Genomic DNA, 13,962 nt, shown 5'->3' on the forward strand with positions numbered 1-13,962 from the left:
CAATAAAAGATATAATGTCACCCACCTTGTCTCTCTACATTATAATCAGCATTCTCAAGCTTGGCTCTATTTATCCTTTTACTTCCCTAGTAAGACAGTATACATTTCATTTTACAGCCATCTAAATAACTATACTAAGATGAGTCAGTGCCCGTTCTTGATATTAGCTGCCCGTTCTATACCTTAACTAAACTTGAGATGGTGTGTAGGATTTGTCAAGAGCTCAGTTCACTCAGACCTCGGTCATGCCATGCATTCCAACTCACTTTTCTGCCTGAATCAGTGTCAAGGTTCTTGTTTGTTCTCCCCAGAGTTCACATACAGCCAGCATTTAAATTGGTTTTTTAAATGTTAGCAACAAAAGTCACATTATTCTTGGTGCTCTTGTTCCATTTATTTTGTAGAGTAAAATGTTTTACAACATTCAGGTTAAACAGAAATGTCAACAGCCTAGCAGTCTAACTAGGGAAGGGTTGAACTGGCTTGAATAGAATAAAAACCAGACTGACCCTTAGAAAATGGAACCTGGTGTTGATTAAAAAGGGTGGTTAACATTTTTCCTGGTTGTTTTCATTTTTGTGTTCCTTTGCACTTCCTGCTTTTCCCTGGGATTCAAAGTGGAAATACCCCACTGGACTGTGTTTGCATTCTACAGTGGCTACCACAGGGGAAAAAAGTCAATGTGTACCACATTAGTGACATCCTACACACCTAGTTAAAGGACAGTATAAAAGAAAAAATGTCTATTCTCCTTTTAAATAAGGGGAAAGGGGAAAATAGATGTCAAAAGGTGTAAAATTCTACAAAGGAGGGCCCCAATCTGGTAAACACGCATGTGTTTAACTTTACTACCATGAATAGCCCCATCAATTTCAATGGGACTACTTACAATAGTGGAGCTAAGCATGAATGTAAGTGTTGGCAAGATTGGGCTTAAGTGCACAATCCCTAAAGTAGTAAGCATTCGGAGACTAATTTGATATTAGGAAGATGAAACTTGTGTCAGTTGACATTAGCTGGGGACAGCTGGCTCCAGCTTTTTTGCCGCCCCAAGCGGTGAAGTGGGAAAAAAAAAAAAAGAAAAAGATGAAGCTGTGATCGGCGGCACTTCGGCAGCAGCTCTACCGCTGCCGCTTCATTCTTCGGCGGCGGGTCCTTCGCTCCGAGAGGGACTGAGGGACCCGCTGCCGAACGGCTGCTGAAGACCCGGACGTGCCGCCCCTTTCCGTTGGCCGCCCCAAGCACCTGCTTCCTGCGCTGGTGCCTGGAGCCGGCCCTGGCCGGGGACCAATAATATTTGTTAACATTGTACTCAGATTTTGCATGCTCCTATTAGGGTGACCAGATGTCCTGATTTTATAGGGACAGTCCTGATTTTTGGGTCTTTTTCTTATATAGGCTCCTATTACCTACCCCTCCCCCCCCGTCACGATTTTTCACACTTGCTGTCTGGTCGCCCTAGCTCCTATGATCTTTTATCTGGACATTCATGCTTCAAACTACTACAGTGGAACTTCAGTGTTATGAACACCAGAGTTACGAACTGACTCGTCAACCACACACCTCATTTGGAAGCGGAAGTATGCAATCATGCAGCAGAGACCAAAAAAAAAAAATAATAATTTATAATAAAGGAAATATTGTACAGTACAGTACTGTGTTAAACTTAAACTACTAAAAAAATAAGGGAAAATTTTTTAAAAAAAGATTTGACAAGGTAGGGAAACTTTCTGTGCTTGTTTCATTTAAATTAAGGTGGTTAAAAGGCATTTTGCTTCTGCATAGTAAAGTTTCAGAGCTGTATTAAGACAATGTTCAGTTGTAAACTTTTGAAAGAACAACCCTAAAGTTTTGTTAAGTTACGAACATTTCAAAGTTATTGTACCTTTAAAAACATAGTCTGCACATGAGGTTCAATGTTGCATACATACAGAGAAATCCTTCTAAGCAAAAAAAGATATACTTCTGGGAATGACTGTGTTATTGCAACATAATGAATTGGGATCATGGGAATTTATTACACATGCATCTCTCCTGAATGCTGCTGTTGTCCTCCCTGAAAGAATTTGCAGAATCAGTTAATCGTTCGTTTCCTGACTCCTCAGTTACAGCATTTTATGAAGCATTTACTTTTATCCATTATTTTCTTAATTGCAGCACATTAAGATACAGTACAAGGCATTCCTGACTAGGGAAGAGGGTCACTGACCTTGAAGCACGCTTTAATCTATATTTCTCTGGCCTGGTTTCTGACAGAATGATAATTTCATTCTTCTTTTAGCCTTCTCTTTGCCATCATCTTTTAAAAGATGATATCTTATTCATCATAAGGAGAGGAAAGGTGGATGATTTCTGGTACCTCCATCCTTAGCAGAAGCAAATTTATTCTCCAAAGGAAAAATATCACTTTCTGATTTTAAAAAAAATGCAGTGGATCTCTAAGCTGACCCCGTTAACTCAAAATGTTGTAGTTGTTCTAAAGGGCGGGGGAGAGGGGGGGAAAGAATCACTCCATAATTTTGTCAAGTCTTATTGAAATGAGTATTAAGATAGGTTTGTTGCCAAGGAAACACAAAAGAGCTTATTTAACTGGTTGTCATTCATAAATTATGATCTTCTCACTAGGAAGAGAAGAGGGTTCTGCTAGCAGAATTTGTTAAGAAACAAACAAGCTGATTAAAATAATCTGGTGATGGGGGGAGAAGGGGTGCTTCAAAAAGGATTAAAAATTTATGAAATATACAGGGCTCCTTGTTAGCTTACACTGGGCCTGATTCTCCACGCCAGTACATTGGCATAAATCCACTGAAGTTACTTGTGTCATATTAGTGTAACTTAGCTGGAGATCCACTCTTTTCTTTTAAAATCTAGTAAACAGAACCACACACCCATGCCTAGATAATAATTCTGTTAACAACATTAAGCTCAAAATAAAGGATGTCTACATGATGTTGCTGCCTAATAAAGGAAAGCTGAATCTCGATTGAAAATGCTGTGACTTCCTAAAATGAACATGAAAAGAAAAGCTGTAATGTGACTGATGCTAACCTGAGTGGTCTGGATGGTGATGGTGCTTCATCTGATTTTATAACTCCTTGGGTTTATAGGACAGTGGCTTGAAAATCAATGTCATTATTTCCTCTTGAGTGTTTCTTCTTAAAATTGATATACAGTTTTGTTATGTGTAACTGTCATGAGGAAATGTTTGCAGCGTTATTGTAGCCGTGTTGGTCCCAAGATATGAGAAAGACAAGGTATGTGAGGTAATATTTTTTATTGGACCAATTTCTGTTGGTGGAAGGGATAAGCTTTCGAGCTTCACTGAGCTCTTCCTCAGGTCTGGAGAAGATAACCAGAGTGTTCAAACTAAATATAAAGCGGGACAGTGTTAAGCAAATGGGGTCATACATGCTGTTGGAGATCACTCAAAATGAAGTGTACAGTTAAGGGTTAGCAGGCAGTACAGTTTGTTACAACTTGTTGTAATGAGGTATAAAACCAGTGTCTCTGTTAAGTCCATGGTTTTTAGTGTTCAGTAGAGTTATAAATTTAATTTCCCAGAGTTGTCTTTTGAAGGTGTTGTGCAGGTTTCCGTTGAGGACAAGGACTGAGAGGTCAGATGCAGAGCGATCACTTTGTGAAAAGTGTTCACCCCTGGATAGAGCTTTTCGTCTTTTATCAGTTTCCTGTGTGAATTCATTTGAGAGCATAGTGATTGTCTGGTTTCACCCACATACTTGTTGTTGGGGCATTTGAGTTACTGCATAAGGTACAGGGGTTCTCAACCTTTTTCTTTCTTCCCCCCAACATGTTATAAAAACTTCACCTGTGCCACAATAACTGGTTTTCTGCATATAAAAGTCAGGGCCAGCGTTAGGGAGTAGCAAGCCAGGCAATTGCCTGGGGCCCCCGTGAAGCTACATTGCTCAGGCTTTGGCTTCAGCTCCGGGTGGCGGGGCTCAGGGCCCTAGGCTTCAGCCTTCTGCCCTGGGCCCCAGCGAGTCTAATGCTGGCCCTGCTCGGCGGCCCCCCTGAAACCTGTTCATGGCCTCCCAGGGGCCCTGGACCTCTGGTTGAGAACCACTGAAGTACACCACAGGTTGTGATAGGCATGTGTAGGACTTATGGATCTTGAAAGGCATGTTGGGGGGCTATTGATCATCATAGGAAAGGAAATGTCAATTTGTGATAGCATTGCTCTTATCTATCAGTGAAACTTTTTATGCTATTGGACTGTGGATTTTTCCTACTTGTCCATATTTTTAAATAGAGACAATCTACACCTGAAATGTCTGAGTGATTTAAAAAAATCTATTAAATGTATTTTGATCTTGTTTTTAGTATAGGCTTCTATTTTGCTGGTGATTGAGTAAGCATTAACGTACTATTTTCTCAAATGCAAAGAAAGTTTTAAAAAAATCCACTCCGTATGGACAGATTTCAGGTGCTTGTGGAGTGCTGCATCCATTGGAAGTGCTGGCCATATTAAAAGTCACCACCCGCCTGTGCCACTTGATGTAAACCATAGCAGTTATGGATTCTGCGTCACCATCCACCTGATTTAATTATCAAACTTTAGTCTATAATGAAGTCATGAAAGTCTATTTTATTTGAATAACTATTCGATCCCTTTCTGGAGATATCAGTATCCATTGACATAACACCTGTAACATGCACCTTTGTAATACACCCATGTTGCTTCTGCCCTCCCAGCTACAGCCTCATCATATTAATATCCATCTTTCTCTGAGATTCAATAATAATAGGTCAGGATTTTTAGTATGATTGGCCCTGAAGCAGGGGAAAAAAGAAGTGATAATTAACAGTGTCATTATTCTGCCATTACCTCATTTCCAGCAAATCTACAGCACCCTTCGACAGGGCACAGACATTCATGTACCATGACTTAGAGACATCTAGTAACACAGTCTCACTAATGCTAGACCCAGAAGTTGAGTGAAAGACAAACTGTAAACAAAGGAAAACTGTGAAGCAAGAGCAGGACACATAAGACTTCAATTAGAGGTGAATCAATGACTTGTCCTTCCAGTTCTGTTGATGGTTCCGGGGATATGATGATCCTCTGACTTGAAAAGGTTGAATCATGATAGTGTGACTCTAATGCAATGCCATTGTCAGCATGCTGTAAAGGTTTGGGAATGACGAGTGCCAGCCAATAAAGTGTTGAGATCTCTCAATCCACGTTGATTTCAACAAGAACTGATGGCATGCCCAGCCATGCAGTATTGAGGCTTGAGAAACTGATCCAGCACTCACTAAAATCAATGGGTGTTCTTCTATTGGCAGTCAGATCAATTTCTCAATAAGCTGGCCACACATGCACAACACAGGCGGCTATAACCAAACAGAAAATTCTCCTTTAAGGAATACTGACTCTCTTTTCTAGAACTGGGAGAAACTAGCTATCTCCTCTGAGTGAATAAGCTTGTGAGACTCAAGAGACTTTTGGAAAGCTTAACTGAAGTTAAATAAAAAGGTGGTGTGAAGGTGCACTCTCACTCTAGTAGAGAAGAGACTAATTAGCTCTTCTGGGCTGGTTTAGCACTAATCAGGCACACCTGTAAGGCTTGCACTGCCTGGAGGGCGGAGAGCTTAAAGAGGGACACCAACGCCCCATGAGAGAGGGGGGGGGGGGTCTGAACTGGAAGACTTTTGTACTACTGACCCTCCGAATCAGATCAGCTAAGAGGGAGACAGTTGTAGGCCTTGCTGCCCCTGAAATGGCATGGATCAGCTATAAAGCAGGTACCCCAAGAGGAGGGGCTGGAGGTAAACCCTAATTAAAGACACTGTACTAGCTGATAAGCCAAGCCCCAAAGGGGTAACTCCAAAGGACTGCCTGAGGGACAGACCACCTTTGCCTTTCTTTTACTCTGATTTACCCCCTCTCTCAAGGGAAAGAGACCGACTAGGATCTTCCTTTTTTTTTGTTTTGTTTTGTTTGGGAAAATCCCTTGTATGCTACAAATGGGATGGACGTTACAAACAACCTGAATTGGGGTCTGGTAGAGACTCAGGGGAGCCCCAATCCTCACAGGTGGGAAAATAGACACTTGAAAGAAAAATAAATCAGAAAAACAAAGAGCAGTTAAATGCAGAGCAGTGTGGGAAAATGGCTGTTTCTTTAGCCTTGTTGGTAATGAGTCCCCTTCTTTTGACTTTTGGTGTCTTTTTTTTTACAAAATAGTATTATAAACAGCAGCTGTTACAGATCTTAGAGAACATAGAATATTCAGAGAAAAGGAATCTAAACAGTGAGAGAATCCATGAATGTTAAGGGTGAGGGGAGGAGGCAAGTTAAACTCTGATCCTACTTACAGGAAATTGACTGTGAAACTTGGTGTTGTGGTAAGTGTGTGCACTGTCTAGATTCTGAGCTCTTCAGGGCAGGGATTGTACCTGATCTCTGTTTAGAAAGTGCTGATTGCATCTTGGTAGTGACCAAAACCAAATAATGATGGTAATGCCCATTTTAGACTGTCCGGGACTCTGAAGAGTAGAAAGATGTGGGAGGTATAGGGCAAGCAGATACCTGAGTATGGGTTCTGTTCCTATCTCTGCAAAAGACTGGTCCGGTGTAAGTCACTTAAGTTTTCTGTGTCTCTGTTCTCGCATAGTTAATAGTCAGCTAAAAAACTTCTCTTCTTGAAAATTGAAGTTGATTGTAGACATTTTTCATTCAAGATGTAGTTAGAACAGTCATACTGACAAAGTACTGTACTTGGGATCCAGTCCTCCAATCCTGGGGGATGTGTGTAGTATATTATTGGAGTCTAACAAATAGTATTAGGCTCGTGTTTTCAGTGGGATTATCTGGATGACTAAAAGCTGCTGGACTGGGGCCTTACTTTGCAATATGCATGGAAGGGGAAAAAAGTCTAGCAGAAAACAGTTGTGGCTCATGGACATTTAAAATTTTTATAAAAATAAGGTATTAAATATTAAAGATTGTTTGTCAAATGAGAGCTTTTAAATGGAATGGAAGCACATGCAAGCCAGTATCTTAACTAGATAAATTGCTATTTTGTATATTGTCATGCAGCTTTAAAATTACCAAAGCAATTAAAATAAATATGTTCCAAAGAAAGTCAATCATTTTGTGATGAAAATTTTGTGTGACAAATTTCAGCCTGGAAAGAATTTTTTTACGTACAAATGATAAACCCTTGATAAGCAGTGTTTAGTGAGTGTCTGCATTACCATTATAAATGACAGTGAAGCTATGGGCACTGCTACAGTAATCAAAACCAATTAAGAAAATTGTGCCGCCTTAAAATAATCCATTATGCATTTACCTCCATTAGAACTTCCAGGCCTCACATGGGGATATAAACATCCTAAGAGACACCAATATTCATTTTAATATATCATCACTGTGGTTGTTAGTGTCCTCTCATATCTGAGGACGACTGAAAAATAACCCACATTATGATGGGTGAGTGTGTAAAGTTCTGAATAGGATCATGCTTCTAGGAAAGGGCTTTGTTTTGATTAATCTAAAAATGAGTTTTCCAGCTGGTGACAGAAATATCCAGTTTGGTAGGTAACATGTTTCTAGCCAGTGGAAAACCAGAGGAGAACTCAGCAAGGATTTTTTTTTTTCTAGGAGGGTAACTATCTTACTTTTTTCAGTTCTGACTTTCAAGGGCCTCTTAACTTTATTGTGGCCATACTGCATAGTGCAATGGATTTCTCGCTAGAAAATCTTGGGGTGCCAGTGGGTTATGAGGTATTGCTGCTATTAGTGCTGCAGCATATTGCATTTAATAATAATTGGCACTTCTATGGTGCAGTTTTGAAAAACTGCTCAGTGTTCTCAATATGATCAGTTAGGCAGTCAATGGGAATTTTACCATTTTACTCAAATAGGAGCAGAGTTAGGCTGATTCTGAGTTTCACACCCACAGTGTGCCTTTTATTGCTGAATTTCAAACGTTAATGACATCTCTCAGCATCTATTTGAGGTAGATATTATTAGACTCATTTTACAGGAGAAATTGTGAAACAGAGGCAAAGGATCTGGTTCAAAGCCCACTGAAGTCACTTACTCACTTTCTGCACACCATTCATGATTTTATAGACCTCTATTATATCCCCCTTTAGTCATCTTTTTTTAAGCTGAACAGTCCCTATCTTTTTAATCTGTCCTCGTATAGAAGCTGTTCCATACCCCTTATTATTTTTGTTGCCCTTTTCGGTATCTTTTCCAATTCTGGTATAACTGTGTTGAGATGAGGTTACCAGAACTGCATGCAGTATTCAAAGTGTGGGTATACCATGGATTTATATAGTGGCATTATGATATTTTCTGTCTTATTATATATCCCTCTTCTAATGGTTATTAACATTGTTAGCCAGGGCCGGCACCAGTGCAGGAAGCAGTGCTTGGGGCGGCCAATGGAAAGGGGCGGGACGTCCGGGTCTTTGGCGGCGAGTCCCTCTCAGAGGGAAGGACCAGCCGCCGAATTGCTGCTGAAGAATGAAGCGGCACGGTAGAGCAGCTGCCGAAGTGCCGCCGATTGTGGCTTTATCTTTTTATTTTATTTATTTTAGTTTCTCCCCCCCCCCTTCGCTGGTTGGGGCGGCAAAAAAGCTGGAGCCGGCCCCGTTGTTAGCTTTTTCAACTGCTGCTGCACACTGCAAATTCATATTATGGTGAAGGGTGACCTCTGGCCAGGGCTGGCTCCAGCATTTCTGCCGCCACAAACAAACAAACAAACAAACAAAGCTGCGATTGGCAGCGGCAATTGGGGGGAAAAGCGCCGCGATCGGCGGCGGCAGTTCAGCGGCAGGTCCTTCACTCCTAGAGGGAGTGCCCCCGAATTGCCGCAGGTGCCACCCCTCTCCCTTGGCTGCCCCAAGCACCTGCTTGGTAAGCTGGTGCCTGGAGCCGGCCCTGCCTCTGGCAAAGGGCTGGATCTTGCATTTTATCCTGATGGTGTTTGGTTATGGTTCTTTTTTTGTAACTCTTGTGGAAGAGAATTCCATGCTCTGGATTCTTTATGCCAAGTGGCATGGATCTTCTTTCTCAGCAATAATGGCTCGCGTTCTTGGAAGTAAATATCTTGCTCTCTTTTGTAACAGAGGCTTCAAATGTTTTAGGATGACATAACACCATATAAAACTGCCCCAGCATTGTAAAACTTATTTGTATATGATAGGAACAGGCTACCAAGTGCATCCAAGTACCATTTTGATTCTTTCGTTTAAGACCTGTCAGTTTTTTTTTCTTCTCACGTAAAATCAATTTGACAGACATTCACGCAGATCTCAGATTCATTAGCAAGTTATTACATCTCCTAAAGGGATGTTTATGGATATGAGCACCATATATTTAGGGCTGTCAAGACAAATTGACCAAACTGCTTCTGTTTAACTGCCCCGTGAGTGTGGCAGGACTATGACAAAACCGAGTGCCTGGTATTCCTCTAAATCTAATGTAAGAAATGATTAGAAAAAGCATCTATAGCGATAATCAAATTGAGCCCTAAATGAGATTTGCAGCTCAGACATCAAAGCAATTAAATTATTAACATCCCAAGGCATTTTTTATAAATTTCCCAATTAGAGGTTATATAAATAGTATTCTTCACTGGACCTCCTACTGGAGAGCTGTGTGTGGATGCGGCACCTTGCATAACTATAGCAAAGTGTAGATTGATTTTTGTGGACTGTTCCCCTAGGAAATCTAGGGTGTTGTGCTCTTCACTGCTCAGTTTGAGCTGAGATATCAAGTGGAATTTTGTCTTTCTGTGAAAGAGATTCATGAGATGTAGAGAGAGGTCAAATTGCATATACAGGTATTTCGGTTCTGTTTTTTCCCTACTAATGCTCCTCTTCTGATCTTGAGCTAAATATACAATGCCAGATACTCTTCTGCATCAGGACAGCTTTGTGCTGCCTGAGCTGGCCCCAGGAGGATCTCTCTGATGCAGTGGGATTCTCAGGTTAGTTACTCCTATGCCATGCAGATGGCATAGTCAGGAGAAAGGGCATTGCTGGGCTGTCCTGCTGCCCTGGCAATCCTGAGCTACAGCTCTCAGGGGCTGTAGGCAGCTGTACAATTTTATTCCTACCTGCTTACATGCAAACACTTTTTACCTTGTATATAGTTGTAATTTTTCTTGGTTGCTCGGGGCATCTTTGTTTTTGGTTTAATTCCTCAAGATCCTTGTTCTCTTTGGCTGAACTAATCTTGTTTTTTAGGGAAAGTTGTGCTCTGCTCACAAAGCAACCCTTTCCCTTGCCTCATGTGGAGGTTGTCTTCCCTCAGACTGGTGCAAATTAACCTGAGAATGGGCGTCAGTCAGGGCTGGCGTTAGACTCGCTGGGGCCCAGGGTGGAAACTAAGGAGCAGGCCCCCACCCCAATGCCATGCGGGGCCCAAGCCTGAGCCGTGCTCCAGTTTGAAAGCCTCTACGTGTGATTTTATTTCCATTTTTAGAGATTAAATTACAGTAATACACACATTCCATTTACCCACAGTGACTCTGTATGTTTGAAGTAACTTAGCTTCGTGGGCCCCCCTGTGGCATGGGGCCCAGGGAAATTGTCCTGCTTGCTACCCTGGTGCCAGTAGCATAGGCCAGATTGTGCAAAATCTTACTGAGATGAGCAGTCCCATTGACTTCAACAGAGCTATCTGCATGGGTAAGGGCTTGTAGGATTGGTCCTCAGGGTATGCTTTCATATCTGAATAATGCCATGGCTTTATAAATTCACCTGCAATACCAGAGAGCTTTTTTGTATAATCTGACTGCTGTGGCTTTTGGAAGTCACATCTCTCCTACTTCAGGCACACTGGGGTCCTGGGATGCTATCTAGCTTTGGGATTACAAATGATGCACCCATTGCAGAGGCTGTTAATGTCTCCTCCAGCTCATGATTGATTAGCACAACATTTAGCCCTCCCCTAATCGCAGAAGAAAGGGAAATCTATCTTATGTTCTTGGTTTTCTCCAACCAAACTACCTAATCCCACTCTCTCTCTCTGGTTTAAGACCTGAGTACAAAACATAATGAAAATGATAGTCTGAAACAATTATAGTCACCCTTGGGCATAGAGTGGCTCTACTCTTGCTCCCAGGACTTTTTCAGATGGATGTTTTTAGAAAAAAATAATATGCTCAAGAATGCTCAACTCAGTGGCAACTGACATGTGGGGGTGATGTAACACTTCTACCTCTGACAGGACAAAACATTAGAACAACATTGTGAACTGAAACAAACTTTTCTGGCTTGCCCGTGGCATTAGAACACCCGTAGACGCCTATTGCTTCAGGTATGTGCTAGGGAGGTTTTAATTTATCACTGCTGTTAATGCAATGACGCCTAGTCTGGGCTGCCATTTATTTCTGCTCCTCACCCCTTTCCCCTCATGCTTAGGCCACAACATCATTATATATTTGTTGGTGCCCTAGATTAGTTTTACATGACATGTTCCTCTATGAATTAGAAGGAGAAACTCCAGTAATTCAGCTAACCTGACATTTTGCTATACCTATTATTCAAAATTTTTATTTAGTACATAGCAAAGTTGGTGCTTAATATTTTAAATTTTACTGCGACTTGCACAAGGACAAACAGTAAATAAAAGTTAGACCTAGAACTCTCTTCCCCTGGCTCGCAGGCCCAGCCCTAACCCAGTAGAACACAGCACTTCTCAGTACACAGTCTTGGAGAACAGCCCTCAATCCAAATCACAATAACTTGGCAGGTTCTAACACTCTCTACTAGTCAGAAAATAGACACTTGACCATTATGCCATGTGGCCATGGTATGAAAGTAGCTATACTGAATCTTACTGTGATGGGGCGGCTGCCCCTCACAGGTAGGTAAAGGGTTAAAGCCACCTTGGGGAGGCTGCGCGGGGGGCAGCCAATGAGGAAAAGGCGTATAGTGCCAGCCAATCAGGAGAACCTTTATTGGAACAGCCAATCAGGGCCAGGCTGGCCCATATAAGATGGGCTGCTCAACAGAGCAGGGCAGCCTCTTCCTGGAGTGCAAGGGAGAAGCACTGAGTACCTTAGATAGGGCAGGGTAGCAATAGGGTGCTCCAGTCTGAGGACTGCCAGACTGAGGCCCCTGATACAAAGGGCTGGGAAGGTGCTAGGGCTTCAGGGAAATAGGCATGGGAGTTGGAGGAGCAGCAGCAGGACGTGGCTGCCAGCTATAGGGCCCTTGGGTCGGGGCCTGAAGTAGCAGGCGAGACCACCCTTTCCCCCCACTTGCCACAGAAGGGGTGGCCAGTATTCGGACTGCAGGTGACGGGCTAGACCGAAGGCTGCAGTAGACCACAGTGGCAAGTGGATGGACTAGATAGCTGGTTTCCCCTGAAGGGCTGTGCCCAGAAGAGGATGCTGTTGTCCGGGGAGCGACGTGGGTCTTAGAGGTGGAGACAGCCGAGACGACGGTCGAGACACCACCTGAGGAGGGCATACTGGCAACCCCCCCCCCCAAACTAATTCCCAGGATGGCCAGCAGGGGGTGCTGCGGTGGTGAGTTGCGCCCTGTCACACTTACCCATCATACTATTTTTGTATTCTGTATTGCAACCCTTTTGTGAACTGAAGTTTACACAGCAATATATAATGCATTCAGTGAAAGCTTAAATGCCTCACTACATAATTCTCCACATTTTACTTTGAACCATCTGCTAAACTCTATTTTTCCTGAGATTTGGCCCCAACCATGTTGCTAAGATATAAAATTTAAGTTTTTGAATATTTGTCAAAACTATTCAGTGTTTTCTGCCTTGAATATTTAACTACTGTGATAGTGAGACTGGGCCACACAACAGCTGCACTTCGTACAGCTCAGGACTGGGATAGGGAATGGGAAAGTGGTTGTTAGCCACTTTTCTGCCTCTCTGATCCTGGTCTATCAAGGTGCTGGCTGGTCCCTAAGTACAGTGTAGACCAGTGTAGAGCACCCTGAGGGCTGCTCTAAATGATACAAAGTTGCTCTTGGCCCCAGGAGCCCAAATGCAGCTGGGGATTGCCAAAGCTCAGAGATATTCCTGTCATGCACCCCTGTGCCAAAGGGATGGTGTAGAACTATTATGGCAACTGTGTGTCACCTGGCAATTCCCCTTATGCAAGGGATATCTTGAGGGGCCAGTTAAGCTTTCTGACAGTGGAGGATGGCGCATCCAATCCCGTGCAAACTATCTGCTAATAAAAAAACCCTCTTTTCCTTGTACTGAGCTGGGTCAAACTGAACAGCTAACCTTACACATATAAGTTGTCCCATTGCTGTCAGTGGATATGCTTTGATCAGTAAGGGTTTTCAGCAGTGGGCCCTAGAGCAATGTATACTTGTAAGTGGATTTATGTACAGTTCTGTGGATTTAGATGCAGGGTTCTGGTTGATTTCACACTTCTAGTTTAAGTGCTTTGAAAAAAACATATCAGGAAAGAAGCATTTATTGCTTGGTATGGCTTTGAGATAGTTAATAGCTCCTTTGGAGGGATCAACAAACGGCAAAATGGATGCCAGAGCCAGAAGCAATAGAGATCTAACCACTGTAAAACAGGTTTATGGGTTAAAGCTGGCTGTTTGCTTCCCCCTCCTTCCCCCATAGCACAATCAGAGCAGGTAGCAAGTGCAGTGCCAGCAGGCAAAACGCTGGTCAAATCATGTACTAATCATGGAACTGTCTTGCACATTGATCGTATTGCTGTATGTCTACCTACATGTCTATTCACCTTATCTGTCTTCTGACTTAGTGGTACCTATTTACCAGGTTCTTGCATATTTCCATTTTGTGGACTTGCAACTGAAGATATCTGATCATGGCTCATTTTCTCTGCCATTGATCCAATTCTCTCCATCTTGGAATGTGTCTGGTTAGTTCTGGTGGCCCCAAGAACTCCCAGGAAGGTCTTCTCAAACACAATTTGAGGATATTGAGCTACTATACACAACAGGGTGGCCAAAACA

General features: G+C 42.5%; 1 protein-coding gene across 2 annotated transcripts in view; it reads right to left on the minus strand.

Annotated features, from left to right (window-relative positions):
• LOC112103884 (protein BEAN1) overlaps positions 1–13,962 on the minus strand; it is a 109,087-nt gene that overhangs the window by 13,097 nt on the left and 82,028 nt on the right. The window lies entirely within an intron of this gene.

This window comes from Terrapene carolina, unplaced genomic scaffold, assembly GCF_002925995.2.
Source record: "Terrapene carolina triunguis isolate 2854851 unplaced genomic scaffold, T_m_triunguis-2.0 Scaffold130, whole genome shotgun sequence".
NCBI lineage: Eukaryota > Metazoa > Chordata > Testudines > Emydidae > Terrapene > Terrapene triunguis.